The sequence below is a fragment of the Moschus berezovskii genome, chromosome 2, assembly GCF_049115385.1.
Source record: "Moschus berezovskii isolate FMDL1 chromosome 2, NW_MosBer_1.0, whole genome shotgun sequence".
Classification (NCBI taxonomy): domain Eukaryota; kingdom Metazoa; phylum Chordata; class Mammalia; order Artiodactyla; family Moschidae; genus Moschus; species Moschus berezovskii.
Genome location: NC_142461.1, coordinates 1,236,036 through 1,249,159, shown reverse-complemented (window position 1 = coordinate 1,249,159; position 13,124 = coordinate 1,236,036). Strand labels below are relative to the sequence as shown.

General features: G+C 57.5%; 1 protein-coding gene across 2 annotated transcripts in view; it reads right to left on the bottom strand.

Annotated features, from left to right (window-relative positions):
• Nucleotides 1-10,219, bottom strand: part of ARHGEF10L (Rho guanine nucleotide exchange factor 10 like) — a 166,326-nt gene extending 156,107 nt beyond the window's left edge. The window contains exon 1 of one of the 2 annotated variants that reach the window (XM_088842970.1): nucleotides 10,170-10,219. The gene's annotated coding sequence lies outside the window, so the exon portion shown is untranslated. Of the gene's footprint in view, nucleotides 1-9,337; nucleotides 9,357-10,169 lie in introns of those variants that run through there. The other variant, XM_088842978.1, reaches the window with a different exon arrangement.
• Between the last annotated feature and the right edge of the window lie 2,905 nt (nucleotides 10,220-13,124).

The following is a 13,124-nucleotide window of genomic DNA, read 5'->3' as shown; positions in this document are numbered from 1 at the left end:
ACTGCAAAGGGGGAAGGAGCAACTTCACGGTAGAGAAACTTGGCAGACACCTCCTCACCCAGCAGTCTGACTGGGTTAACATGACCAGTCTGGGGACGTTTGGACAACATGAGGCTCCTGATGTGATTCAGTGAAAAAGACACACCATCACTTCATGACACTCCTGCCAAACATTTACAGCTCACATAAAATTTACAGCCGAGCCCCTGAAGAGGCTGGATTCGATGTGGCAGGACACACGCACATCCATGTGCAGGCACAGTCCGCTCCTTCCCAGAGCACCTGATTGGACCACAGGGTTAGCAGCTGACCAAACTGGGCCAATCAGCTCACTTCACCTAGGAATTTCCAACTGGAGAGCCGAGAGACCGAGTCAGTCAAATGACCCCGGGGCGCTGAGCCTGAAAGACGGGGCAGAGCCAGGGCCGGCATTCACGCTGCAACAAACCACAGCCAAGTCCAAGCTGAGGTTCTGGGAGACCAGAAACGCCATAGAAAAGCCAAAAAAAAAAAAAAGTGAAGTTGGAGAAAAAGACAGGGAGACAGAGATCCTCCAGCCCTACAAAAATAGTAGCAACAGTGATAGCAAATTTTCCCACCACTCTACTGGTCTCCTTTTAATCACTTAACGTGTGGTCACTCGTTTCATCCTCACAGCAACCCTATAAAGCAGGGACTTTCATCCCTGGTTTACAGATGAGGAAACTGAGGCACATTGATACTCGGATGGCCTTGAATGTCCATCCGAGTGACTGTTGGGTCATTACAGGGAACCCCACACACACCTCACTTGCACTTCCCTGAGTGGATTTTTAGTCCACTCGTAAGAGGAGGCTGGCGCCCACTGCCTATGGCCACGGTCTTGCTGCAGGACGAGCGGGGATTCTGGGGCCATTCGCATACCTAAACATCCTGCTCTAGCCTTTCTGCATCTCCAGAAAGGGAAAAGACGAAGGGGAAGTGCCGGCACGGGCCATCAAAGGCACCTGCAGTGCCCATCAGTCCAGAGCCCACAGACCCTGTGTGCCCGCGGGCTCTGAGCTAGGCAGCCAGCGCCACCCGCTTGCCGTGGTAGCTGCAGCGGCCGCAGGGGAGAAGTAGGCAGAGCGCTTGGGGCTGTCTGCTGAACCAAGGGGAGGCTGGGTTTCTCTGCTTGGCCCCTGGCCAAGGAGTCGGAAAGGACAGAGAGACAAGGTCTTTGCTTCCTGGTATCAGGTTACTGCCCCTGCCAGGGCTCAGGGGGCCAGGCGAGCCTCCCAGGCAGGGAGAGTTGCCGGTCAGCTGACAGCAGACAGAGTCCAAGGCCTATTCTAGAAGCTGCCATAAGGATGAAGAGGCTGTGGCACCGGCCGCTGACGGAGGGAGCAGAGAGGGAACCCCACAGACCTGTGAGCCTCCAGCCGTGCCAAGCAGACTGGGCTGCGGACTGGGGGCCAGACAAGGTCTCCAGGAGAGATGGTCCCAGGCCTGGGCAAAGGGAGGCACGGCAGCTGGCAGCCTGAGGCCGCGGTGACACTCCGGGGAGGCCTCGGCCCGTGCCAACAGGAGGCCCTGACTGTGGCTGTGGCCTGGCACCGGCCCCAGAAGCCTTCAGCGTCCCCCAGTCTCACCGCCCAGGGCTGGGAGGTTCCATACGCTCCCTGGTCTCCCAGATGAAAGACGCTTTCTAAGAGTCATAAAACTGTCCCCACGCGGAACAATGGGCCCTTATCCCTCTGTGTCCTTCACATAAACTCCCATTAGCAGCGCAGCAGAAGCTGCAGGCAGGAGCTTCACAGACCGGTTTTTGGACCAGCCCCAGTTCATTAACATCTACTCCCTCGCCCTCCATGGAGCCTGCACAAATCACTCCCCTTGACGGAGAGCCCACTGTGTGCTCGGCCTCCAGGGAACCCTGCAAGGAAGGTGGCTTTGTGTGGTTCTGTGAGTACGGACATCAACCCAGACAGGCTAAGTGACTCGCCCAGGGCCACACCGTGGCAGAGTCGGGGAGCTGGGGTTTAAATTCAGAATCTCCTCCTTGCCCCATTCCTGGTGGGCTTGGGTTAAGATCCCCCAAGAGATGAAGTCCAATGCATTTCTCAGGGTTTTGCCTGGGAACAGACACCTTCTGGGACCTCAGAGCCCTCACAGGATGGCTCTGTTCACCTACCCATCTGTCAGCAGAGACACAGCGGGCTGGGATTCCCGACACAGCAGGGATGGACCCCAGCCCCTCCCTCAGGTAAAACCAGAGCCCCTCACTATGCCTCACGTTCCTGCTCGCAAAGCCCCTTCACCCCACTCCCCCCCGACGCCACCAGTGGTGAAGCAAGCTCCCTCTACAGAGCAGGAAATCCCCCTTTACTGATAGCTATGCCAGGCCCTGTGCCTTTCACATATGACCCTGTTAACTCTTGCAAGAACTCTCTAGAATGGCTGCTTTCAAGGTCCCCTTTTTTCACATGAGGAACTTGGGCACAGAAAGGTGGGCAAGCCACCTGGGGTCACACAGCAAGCAAGCAGTGGCTTCCAGGTCCATTGACTCCAGCTGCCACACCTCCCCAAGACTTCATAATGAGGGGCTCAGCAGACGCTCCATCCCCACCAGCCCAGCCCCACGGTCCTGACTCGCAACTCTGGGTGTCGCCCCAGATGCGTGGAAGATCACAACAGCTGTCACTTCTGAATCCCTTCACCGTCTCCTGTCTACCCCGCAACCCTCACGGCTGACACCGCAGTCCTTGTCTTGCAGATGAAGAAACAGGCTCAGAAACGGGAATGCCTTGTTCACGGCCCCACAGAGCTGGTAAGTAGGGTTTGACCCACGTCTGCGGGTTCCAGGACCACTGCTTCCTGCGGGCAAACCCACTTGGTGGTTAACCCAGACCATCCAACAGAGTCGTGGCGCGTGTTGAGCTGCACCCCACAGGCTGGCAAGCCCTGTACCAGCCCAGCCTCAAGACCAGAGAAAGAGCCCAGAGTCAGTGACGAACATTAAGGGCTTAACTGATGGGCGATCTCAGATGTCTGAAGCAAGATCCTGGAGCAACACCCCGCTGTGTGAGGCTGACGGCAGGCGGTACCTGCTGCAGTCTTCACTTCCGGGGATTGGGAGGGAGAGGTTCCTAGTTATGGGGACCTGATGTCAGGATGGCTCATCGGTGATCCAGGAGCCGGCAGAGGATCACGCCCCTCGTGCCCCTGTGTCAGGCGCGTTTCCCCTTTCTGAGCCTCAGTTTCTTTGTTCAGCTGTGGTGGAGATGTTCTGATCTGAAGGTTAGAACGGTCACTTCCTGCGCCAGGGGACCAGTAAGCAGACGTGGACAGGTTAGGCTCTGTGAGTGAGAGGAAAGCCAGCCATGTGAGTGGGCGGTAGGAGAAGCAGGGACAGATCAAGCCGGGGCACACGGCGAGCGAGATAGCAGCCATCTTGGGTGGCCTGATCATTCAGTGTGCATTTGACCCTGCTCCCCGGTTAGGTGCCTAAGATTTTCCTGCCACTGTTCCGGGAGCTGGGGGTACAGCGGTGAGTAAGACTGCCATCCTCAGCCCTCATCAGCCCTGTGGGGGCCCCCGGGACCCTCTGACCGTCTCTGGCTGCCCCTCCTGGGACAGTATCCACAGGCCCTCCCCACCACCGGCTGAGCCCTCAGGCTGGGGTTCATCCTCGCCTCTGCTGCCCTGGCTGCCCTGCCCCCTTTCAGCTTCTGGGAGTTTTCCAGTCTGCCCCAGCCCTGCAGAGGCAGTCTCCAGCTCCTGGTCTCATGGCTGATTTCACCCTAAGGTGCTTCACAAACAGCTCCTAACTGGACCAACCAGACAGGCAATTGCACTGGCTCAAGTTCCCCAAGAAGCCCTCAGACCCACCCCCTCGCCGCCGGATAGCATGGCCAGTATTTATGGCTCCTTTGTTGAGATGACTAACTCACGGCCGCCCCACCCTGAGAAGCTGGCTTGGGTCCTGCCCTTGCTCACCATTCCCCTGTTACCTGCTGCTGCTGCCAAGGAAAGCCGGCCTGCCTGGCGCAGCTCACGGGTGGGCACCGTTGCTCGTGTGAGTGCCAGGCACGTTTTCCGTGAGCTTGGTCGTCATTGCCTTCCTCACGCTCATGAGCAGCGTTCTCACGGTTCATGCTTACTGAGCGTCTGATTGCCAGGCACTGGGCCAGGTCTTTACCTGTGCCACCTCATCAGAGCGCCTCAGTAATCCCAGGAGGCAGGGACTACGATCACCCCATGCATCAGGTAGGGAAACGTGAACAGAGAAGGCCATGGCACCCCGGGCACTGAATTCTCTCAACTGTCTGACACCCCCTGCCATACCGTCATCTCCCTAAGGGTAGGACGTCTGTTTTGCGGAGCTGTATCTCCAGAATGCGGTGTCTGGCACAGAGAGACACTCAGTAGGCTGTCTTTGGATGGAGGGAGGGAGGGATGATGAGGGAGGGATGCAGTTGAAGAACTAGAGGAAAAGAACTGCTGGACAATAACTCCCCCACTTCCAGCCACTCACCCCCTCGGAGAAGCGGGAGGAAGGTGGGTGTGGATTGTCTGCTAACTGGAGAATCCCCTAGCCAGGATTCCAGGAAAAGCGGAGAATATGCTGATCTTTAGGGGAAGGGAAAATAAATATCTTTTCAGTAGTGAGTTTTGAGACAACAGCCAGAGAAGCCTGGCAGGCTGCAGTCCATGGGGTTGCAAAGAGCAGGGCATGACTGAGTGACTATCTGAACTGATCAGGCAAGTTGCCACTTTCCCAGGAGCCACCAATGGCCAGGAAATTTCATCTGCTCCATGCCCAAACCGTGTCTCTGAATCAGGGGCTGCCGTGCAGTGCACCCTCTGCAGGAAGCTGCCCGCCCTGTGGCTCTGGGGCTGGGCCAGGCCCTGGGGTCTGAACGAAGGAGCCCCAACCCTTGCCCCGGTGCTGACTTCAGAATTTTGGAGCCCCCCAGGAGCCTTGAGCTGTAGGTGGCTTGCTCTCCAGTTAACTGAGATCGCATCCTGACCCACAGATCCGCACACCTCGTGAATTCTGATCAGTCGTTTGAGTCAGCCATAGTGGGGGTGAGGTCGTTGTGCAGCAGGCTGCCCCCTCCCCACTATTACACAGTTTTGTAGTTTCCAGAACAGCTTTAAGAAAGAGAAAGAGGAACGATGGGGAAGGGGGGGTGAACTGGAGAGTGGCACCGACCGTGTGTGAAACAGGCAGCTGGTGCGGAGCTGCTGCAAGTACGGGGGCTCAGCTCGGCGCTCTGTGATGACCGAGAGCAGACAGGGCGGGAGGCAGGGGCACACGCACGCATGTGGCCGATTCGCTGCGTCATACAGCAGAAATAACAGCCTCATAAACAATTACGTGGTCATTTAGTCGCTAAGTCATGTCAGACTCTTTGCAACCCCCTGGATTCAGCACGCCAGGCTTCTCTGTCCTCCACTATCTCCTGGAGCCTGCTCAAACCCACGTCCATCGAGTCTGTGACGCCATCCAACCATCTCATCCTCTGTCATCCCCTTCTCCTCCTGCCTTCAATCCTTCCCAGCATCAGGGTCTTTTCCAATGAGTTGGCTCTTTGCATCAAGTGGCCAAAGTATTGGAGTGTCAGCTTCAGCATCAGTCCTTCAATGAATATTCAGGACTGATTTCCTTTAGGATGGACTGGCTGGATCTCCTTGCAGCCCAAGGGACTCTCAAGAGTCTTCTCCAACACCACAGTTCAAAAGCATCAATTCTTTGGTGCTCAGCCTTCTTTATGATCCAACTCTCACATCCGTATGTGACTACTGGGAAAAAACGTAGCTTCTACCATATGGACCTTTGTTGGCAAAGTGATGTCTCTGCTTTTTAATACACTGTCTAGGTTTGTCATAGCTTTCCTTACCGTTCATGACCCCTTCATGGATCACAGCTTTGTCATAGCGAAGGGGCTTGCATAACTCAATGAAGGCATGAGGCTTGCTCGGCATGGACAGGCTGGTCATAGAGAAGAGTTCTGACAAAATGTGGTCCACTGTTGGCGGAAATGGCAAATCACTCCAATATGCTTGCCGTGAGAATGAACATTATGAACATTATGAAAAGGCCACAAAGCAGTTCTACTCCAGTAACAAATGAAAAAAAAGGAGGAAGAGGCAAAGCAGAACTAGGGCCCATCACGCTGTCACCCCTGGAGACACCTGCTCGTCTACAGGGAATGCAGCATTGCAACCCCGGAAGCGCCCTGAGGCGTCCTGTCACGCTGCAGCCACGAGGGGCCGGGTGGCTCTGGTGCCAGGAACAGGTCCTCCCTTTTAGTGAGCATCTGCTATTCACGGGTCCAGCGCTCCGCCTGGGAGAACTCACAGCCCTCGCGAGGTCTCAGGGAGTTCAGTGTGATCATCTTTCTCTCCGGATGCAGCAACTGAGACCACGCAGCTCGCCCCAGGCCACACCATCAGGAGGGACAGAGCCAGGATTTGAACCCAGTTTCTTCCTCCGAAGGGCAGACGTTCTCTACAGACAACAAGATGGGAAGAGCCTCAGGCAGCCTCTCCCGTGCGGTCAGACAAACATTGGTACCCTGGGTTTATTCCAAAAATTCAGCTGGACTCAGTGGGAGAGGGTTGCGACGGAGTGCACTCCGGTCCTCGGCGGGCTTCCCAGGTGGCGCTAGTGGTAAAGAGCCCGCCTGATCCCTGGGTGGGGAAGAGCCCCTGGAGGAGGAAATGCCAACCCACTCCAGTACTCTTGCCTGGAGAATCCCATGGACAGAGGAGTCTGGCGGGCTACAGTCCACGGGGTCGCAAAGAGTTGGACACGACTGAGCGAAGAAGCACGGCACTCATAATTGCTTCACAATGTTGGGTTAGTTTCTGCAATAAAGTGAATCAGCTATATGTATACATACAACCAACCTGATGGGAAGAGCTGACTCCTTGGAAAAGACCCTGATGCTGGGAAAGATTGAGGGCGGGAGGAGAAGGGGGCGGCAGAGCATGAGATGGCTGGATGGCACCACTGACTCAATGGACATGGGTTTGTGTGGACTCTGGGAGATGGCGAGAGGGCCCTGTGGGATGTTCCAAGCCAAACCCCTCCTTTCACCGAAGGGGAAAACGAGGCCCAGAGAGAGCAAAGTCTGCTCAAGGCGGCTGCGGGCCTGACGAGTGGGGTGGGTGCAGCGGCCGCCTCCTGGCTCCCAGGTTGGGTGCTCTCTCCCACCCTCGGTGGTCTCAAGCAAGCCAGGGCCTTGGAACCCCTCTTATCAGATAGAACGGAGGGCTGCTTATCAGATGTAAGCACCGCTCAGGAGGAGAAGCAGAGGACGGGAAAGGTCGGGAGGGAGAAAGTGGGCTGACGGCAACCCAACCCCATGGCCCCCTCCTGGCTCTCTGCAGGCACTGAGCCCGGCCTGGAGGCGGGATCGGGGCTCCCTGCAGGGCAGGTCTTTCGGCTCAGGAGAGCTCCCTGCTTTCCCATCCCCTTGGAACAAGGGCCGTCTCTGTCCCTGAGACCAGGAAGGATGGGGGAGGTCAGTCCCCCTCATTCTGCCGAAGGACCGGACAAGAGAGACCTGAGCAGAGATCCATCTCACTCCCCCCGCCCGCCTGCCCACTCAGACCCACCCCCTAAGCACCCAAGACCCGCTCCTGCTGATCTCCTGAGACCAAAGGGCCGGCCTGGGCACACTGGGAGATGCCCCTCCCCAAGGAGCTGCCTCTCACTGTGTTGGGGGTTCGCTTCTGGGGACAGAGCCCTGCTCCCCACCTGTTAGCCCTGTGACTTCACGAGCCTGAGTCTCGGCTCCCCTGCTGTAGAGCCAGGCCCGTGTTCTGCATCCCGAGGTGGCTGTGGGAACTCAGGGTCAAGGCCGCCCCAGGCACAGTGGGGCCGGGAGCCACGGCTTAGGTAATCACCGCTCCTCACACTTACTTTCTGCATGTATTGGGTCAAGATTTGCTCTTCCGTTTTGTTTTTCGTTTGTTTGTGGCCACACCGTGCAGCTTGAGGGATCTCAGTTCCCTAAGCAGGGACTGAACCAGGGGCAGGGGCAATAAAAGCTCCGAATCCTAACCACCAGGCCACCAAGGAACTCCCTGTGTCCAGGTGTGTAAGGCTTTCTCAGCCGTGACTACAATCTGCAGTGCTCAGTGATATCACAGGAAAGAAGTGACCAGCTCCTGTCCCCAGGCAGGGGTGACCGGGGCCCCCAGAGGCAGGGTGGCTCGCCCCAGGTCCTGTACTATTCAGAAGCAGAACACGACCAGAACTCTTGGCGCTCGAGCTCCGCCACAGCACAGTCCAGCCCAGAGGCGCCGCGTGGGAGAAGCTTGAAATCTGAAGTCGACCATGCCGGACCCTGGCCCTGGCTGCCCGGTGAACTAGCACCCAGCTTTGGAGGATGAGAGCTTTCCACTTTCTGCTGTTGATCCCCGTGCCATTGGTCAGCTGGGCGACCCTGGGCAAGCGACTCCCCTCCCTGAGCCTCAGCTTCCTCATCTGTCAAATGGCGGTTTTCAGACCTGAACAAGCCATGACGTGGGGCTACCTGACTCAGAGCTTAGCATGTGGAGAGTGTCGGATAGATGGAGATGGAGCCGCGGTGGCAGGGCCAGGAGTCAATGCTGCTGTTGCCATTATTATTACGGCCAGGTGAAGAGGACAGAAAGGAGTTACCCTGGGGACCTCTTACCTGTGCGACTGTCCCAGCCCTGAAAGGAGACGCCAGGGACTCTCCTCACCTTCTAGGTGGGGGGGACGTGAATGGGGCCAGGCCGATCACCCCCTGAAGCCCCTGAAGTCCCAGTGACTGAGGAGACCCACCTGGGAGGGTGGGTGGCATTGATCCTAGGGAGCTCAGCGCTCAGGGGGATGGAAGAGAGGGTGGTTCCCGAATGAGCCTCAGGAGACTCTGGTTCAGGGCCACAACCCAGGAAGGCAGGCTCATGCAGACACCTCTGAGCATCCGGACATACCAGGATCTTCCGGAGGCAAAGCCCCCCGGCGGAGGGGCTGGCTTGGGGAGGCGTACACTCTGTTGAAGTCAGGGGGAGGGTCTGACTCTCCTCCAACTCGGAGCCTTCAAGTAGGTCACCTTGCAGCTCTGAGCCTTGCCCCTCCCCTGAGAGGTCAGCCAGAGAGACCACAGTCGTCTGAAACCCCCATGCTTGCTCAGCGGGACGCCTGCCCTGGGAAGCCTCCTCATCTCCCGGCCGCGGTCAAGTGATGCAGCTGAGGAGTCAACTGGGCTCTAGACCGAGGCCTGCCTGGCTTCAGACCTCAGCTTGTTCAAGCCGGGAAACCTTGAGTAAGTTGCTTACCCTCTCTCTGCCTGTTTCCTCAGCTACGAACAGGGATGATAATAACAAGACTTACCTCACAGGGTGTTGGGAAGATTAAATGAGCTCATCCATGTAACGCACTCCCTCAGCAAAGCATTGGCACAAAGGGAGCACCCAGCAAGTGTGATGCCAGCCCTCGGCGGACAGCGGGCACGCAGATGAAAGGCCGCCTCCAAAGGCGGAGATCATCGAGCAGGGGCTAAACAGCCACCTGTCGGAGACTTGGGGCCAGGCCGCCCGGGTGACCTTTAAAGTGCTTCCAACTGTGAGCTCATGAAATCACCCCCATGAAACTGCGCACAGTCCCTTGTTCCCTGCTAAAGTGGCCAGGATGGGACGAGGCGGGAGAGGGCACAGAGGGCTAGCGGGGGCCGGGGCTCAGACAGAGGAGCAAGTGCTGCCCAGGGCGGGGGCAGCCCTGGCCACTCGGGCGTCCGGCCCCTACGCCGCCCCCGCCCCGTGGTGTGGCCTAGAGTCACTGCCTCCCCTCCGAACCCAGTTTTCCCAGCAGGCAGTTGACGCCTTTGAACTAGGTCAGATATAGCTGCAACAGTCACACTCCGACCCCAAGAAGGGAGCTGGGGAAGGTTCCCACTGCACACACATGCAGGCCGGGCTTCCCCCCCAACCTGACCACAAGGGTCAGGGTCACATGTCCACTGAGGCCATCAGCAGAGTCCTCCTCCCTGAGTTCAGCACCAGGCATTCCCAGCCCCACCGCCACCTGCCAGGGAGCAGGGTGTCCCCAAGCCTGGAGCCCAGGGGTGTCAACAGCAGCAGAGACCAAAACACACACCCAGTGACCTCCAGAGCGTCCTACTCCGACTCAGCGAGGGACCGAGATGCTTACAACCCGAAAGCCTGACCTGGATTCTGTGCAGTCCAGTTCCGACCGAGGAAGGAGGGAAATCGGGTGATGGGGCAGGCCCCGGCGGCAGGGAAGGCTCTCGTCCGTCGAAGAGGCTAGCTGGGCCGGCCGGAGCCCGGAGGTCACGTCCGCTGGCTCCCCGCGCGAGGCGTGCAGTGGGCCCAGATGCGTGACTCACTCACCTGCCAGACCTGCCGGGCGGGCGGAGGCGGCCCCTGGCAGCCCACAAGGAAGGGCTAGACTGAGTCAGGCCAGGCAGGGCAGGGCAGGGCTGGGCTGGGAGCCCCAGGAAGCTGCCAGGAGGCGAAGAGGCGGGGCGTGAGCAGAGCGGGGGCCGCCTCTGAAAGGGGGCTCTGAGCAGAAGGGCCGGGCCCTGGCAGTCGCGTGCATGCCTGGAAAGGGGCACAGGCCACAGATGTGTGCGGGAACACGACTTTCAAGTCGAAGCATTTGAGGTTTGAATCCCTGCCCTCTCCAGCTGCGTGCCCTTGTCTCTCAAGTCTGTTTGCCCCTTGGTCAACTGGAACAGTTGTAATAGTCCCGATATGACAGCATGCTCATGAGAATTAAACGAAACTCTGTAGGAATGGAGGCTCTAGAGTCCCGGCTGCAAGGTGATCGACTAAATGGTGACCGACCACGGGATGAATTTTCTGGAAAGCAGGATGGCACGCTCAGGGCTGGCCCCGGCTGCGTTCTCACTGTCCATGTTAGTCACTTCCCAGATTTTAGTCAAACATCTGCTGAGCTGATGAACAGCATGAGTATCTGGTCATCAAGGGAAAGGTCACCTTAACCACAAGCATTCTGCCCCAACTGTGTGTTCCTGAGATTCCGGGAAGGGCGTCTCAAAGGAGACCAGCCCCTGCCCGTAACATGTTCATGGACAGCTTGCACTTCACTCCAAACCTGACCTGGACCTTTCTCCACCTTCTGCTGCAGGACACTGATAATCAAAGCTCCAGGGTCTTAGATCGGGGTCCAGCAATCTACCTTGGGCCAAATCCAGCCCTTTGCTTGTTTTTGTAAATAAAGTTTTATTGAAACTCGGGCATGCACATTGGCTTATCAAAACATTGGGCATGCTTTGGAGAGACAGAGGCAAAGCTGGGAGTGGTGGAAGAGACAGCAGGGTCTGCAAAGTTAAAAACAGTTGCTATCTGGCCTTGCAGAGAAAGTTTGCTGATTCCTGCCTTAGATGATGAAGAGGATGATAAATGTTTTTTCCACTCCATGAATAATTTCCTGTGAGCCTTGCAAAAGTGTCTCCCCTCTTACAGAGAGGGAAACACGCTTGTGAGAGGTCAGTCACTTGTCTAAGATCACATGGGGAACACAGTAGATGGACATTTATTTTATTCACTTATTTATTTGGCTGTGCCGTGTCTTAGCTGCAGCATGTGGGACCTTGTTCCCTGACCAGGGATCGATCTCGGGGCCCCCTGCATTGGGAGCGTGGAGTCCTAGCCACTAGACCACTAGGGAAGTCCCTAGATGAACATCTTGAATCATGGGCGGACGGAGGCAGAAGCTTCTGGTGAGCACAGAGGCTGGGAGCACAAAAGGCTCAGCAAACCCAAGAAGGATCAAAACTCCTGCCCCATGGGAGACAGTAAGCAGGCCTGATTCACTGGTTTCCCACCTGGGAGGCTGCCAACCTCTGGACCAGAGTCAGCCAGACTGGGTTCGAGTCCAGTGGGAGCCAGCTGTAAGGTAGGAAGGGGACTAATACAGAATGAACGCCCCGAGGACAGTGTTGGGGGCAGCGGGAAGCCTCCATGGCTAGAGCTTCCTTATTACCATTGGACTTAAAGTGCGAGCAAAAGGCAAGGCCCCTCTACCGCAGACGTGCAGAAGAGGAGGGCTCTCCCTGCCGGCGGGCCTGGCCGGGGCTGGGAGGGCCTGTTCCTGGATCTGGGGTCTTGAGACAGGAGGCACCGTCTCCTACACGCCCCTTGCCTCCTTTCCAGCACATTCCCTCAGGCTAGCCCGGGAGAGGCTGCCCCACCGGGCGGCTGAGCTCTCACCCCCGGAGCCCCACCCCAGAGGTCACGGCCTTCACCCACCAGCAGGGTGGCCTCGTCCCCCAGAAGTGGTGGCACCCAGGGTCATGGAAAGAGGATGGGAGAGGCCAGGGCTGCTCTGGGTGTTTTTGTCTGAAAGCCCGAGCCACCACCCCCGACACGCCCATCTTCTGGAACTTCCTCCCCTGCTCCCCTGGTCCCTCCTCTCCCAGCTCATCTCCAAGGCCCAGTGGCCAAGAGGGGCGGAATATTAGTTGAGGAAAAGCCATGAGTCCAGAAGAAAATTCAATGAATTCACCTCCACTTCTTTTTCCCAAACTGTTGTTCCCTCAAGAAGTTCAGGGAGGTTTGCTTTCTGCCATCCGCACGATAACCGGTTGCCTAAGCAACACTCTGCTAGGTGAGGCTGCAGGGCGGCCTCAGGTGCTTGGAAGCACCTGTTTGCTGATATGGGCTGTGCTCACCCACAGCAGCTGATTTATTTGCTGATCCAGTGTTCCAAAGGCCCCCTGCCCACACTGAGCCCTTTATCCCTAGTCTGCGCCACCATCTGTGCAGGCTCTAAACAGCCCCGTGCCATGCTTTCCACCAACTGAGGCTAAAAACAGAATCTGAGTGCCCACTACCCGCCGGATCCTCTGCCCTGCCCCACAGTAGGGAGGGGCGGGGTCCTTCCCGTTCTTACAGCCTCACCAACCTCCCTCCTCCCCCAATCGGAAAGTGAAAGTGAAGCCACTCAGTCGTGTCCGACTCTTTGCGACCCCGTGGACTGTAGCCCGCCAGGCTCCTCTGTCCATGGGATTCTCCAGGCAAGAGTACTGGAGTGGGTTGCCATTTCCTTCTCCAGGGGATCTTCCCAACCCAGGGATTGAACCCGGGTCTCCTGCACTGCAGGCAGACGCTTTATCCTCTGAGCCACCAGGGAAGTC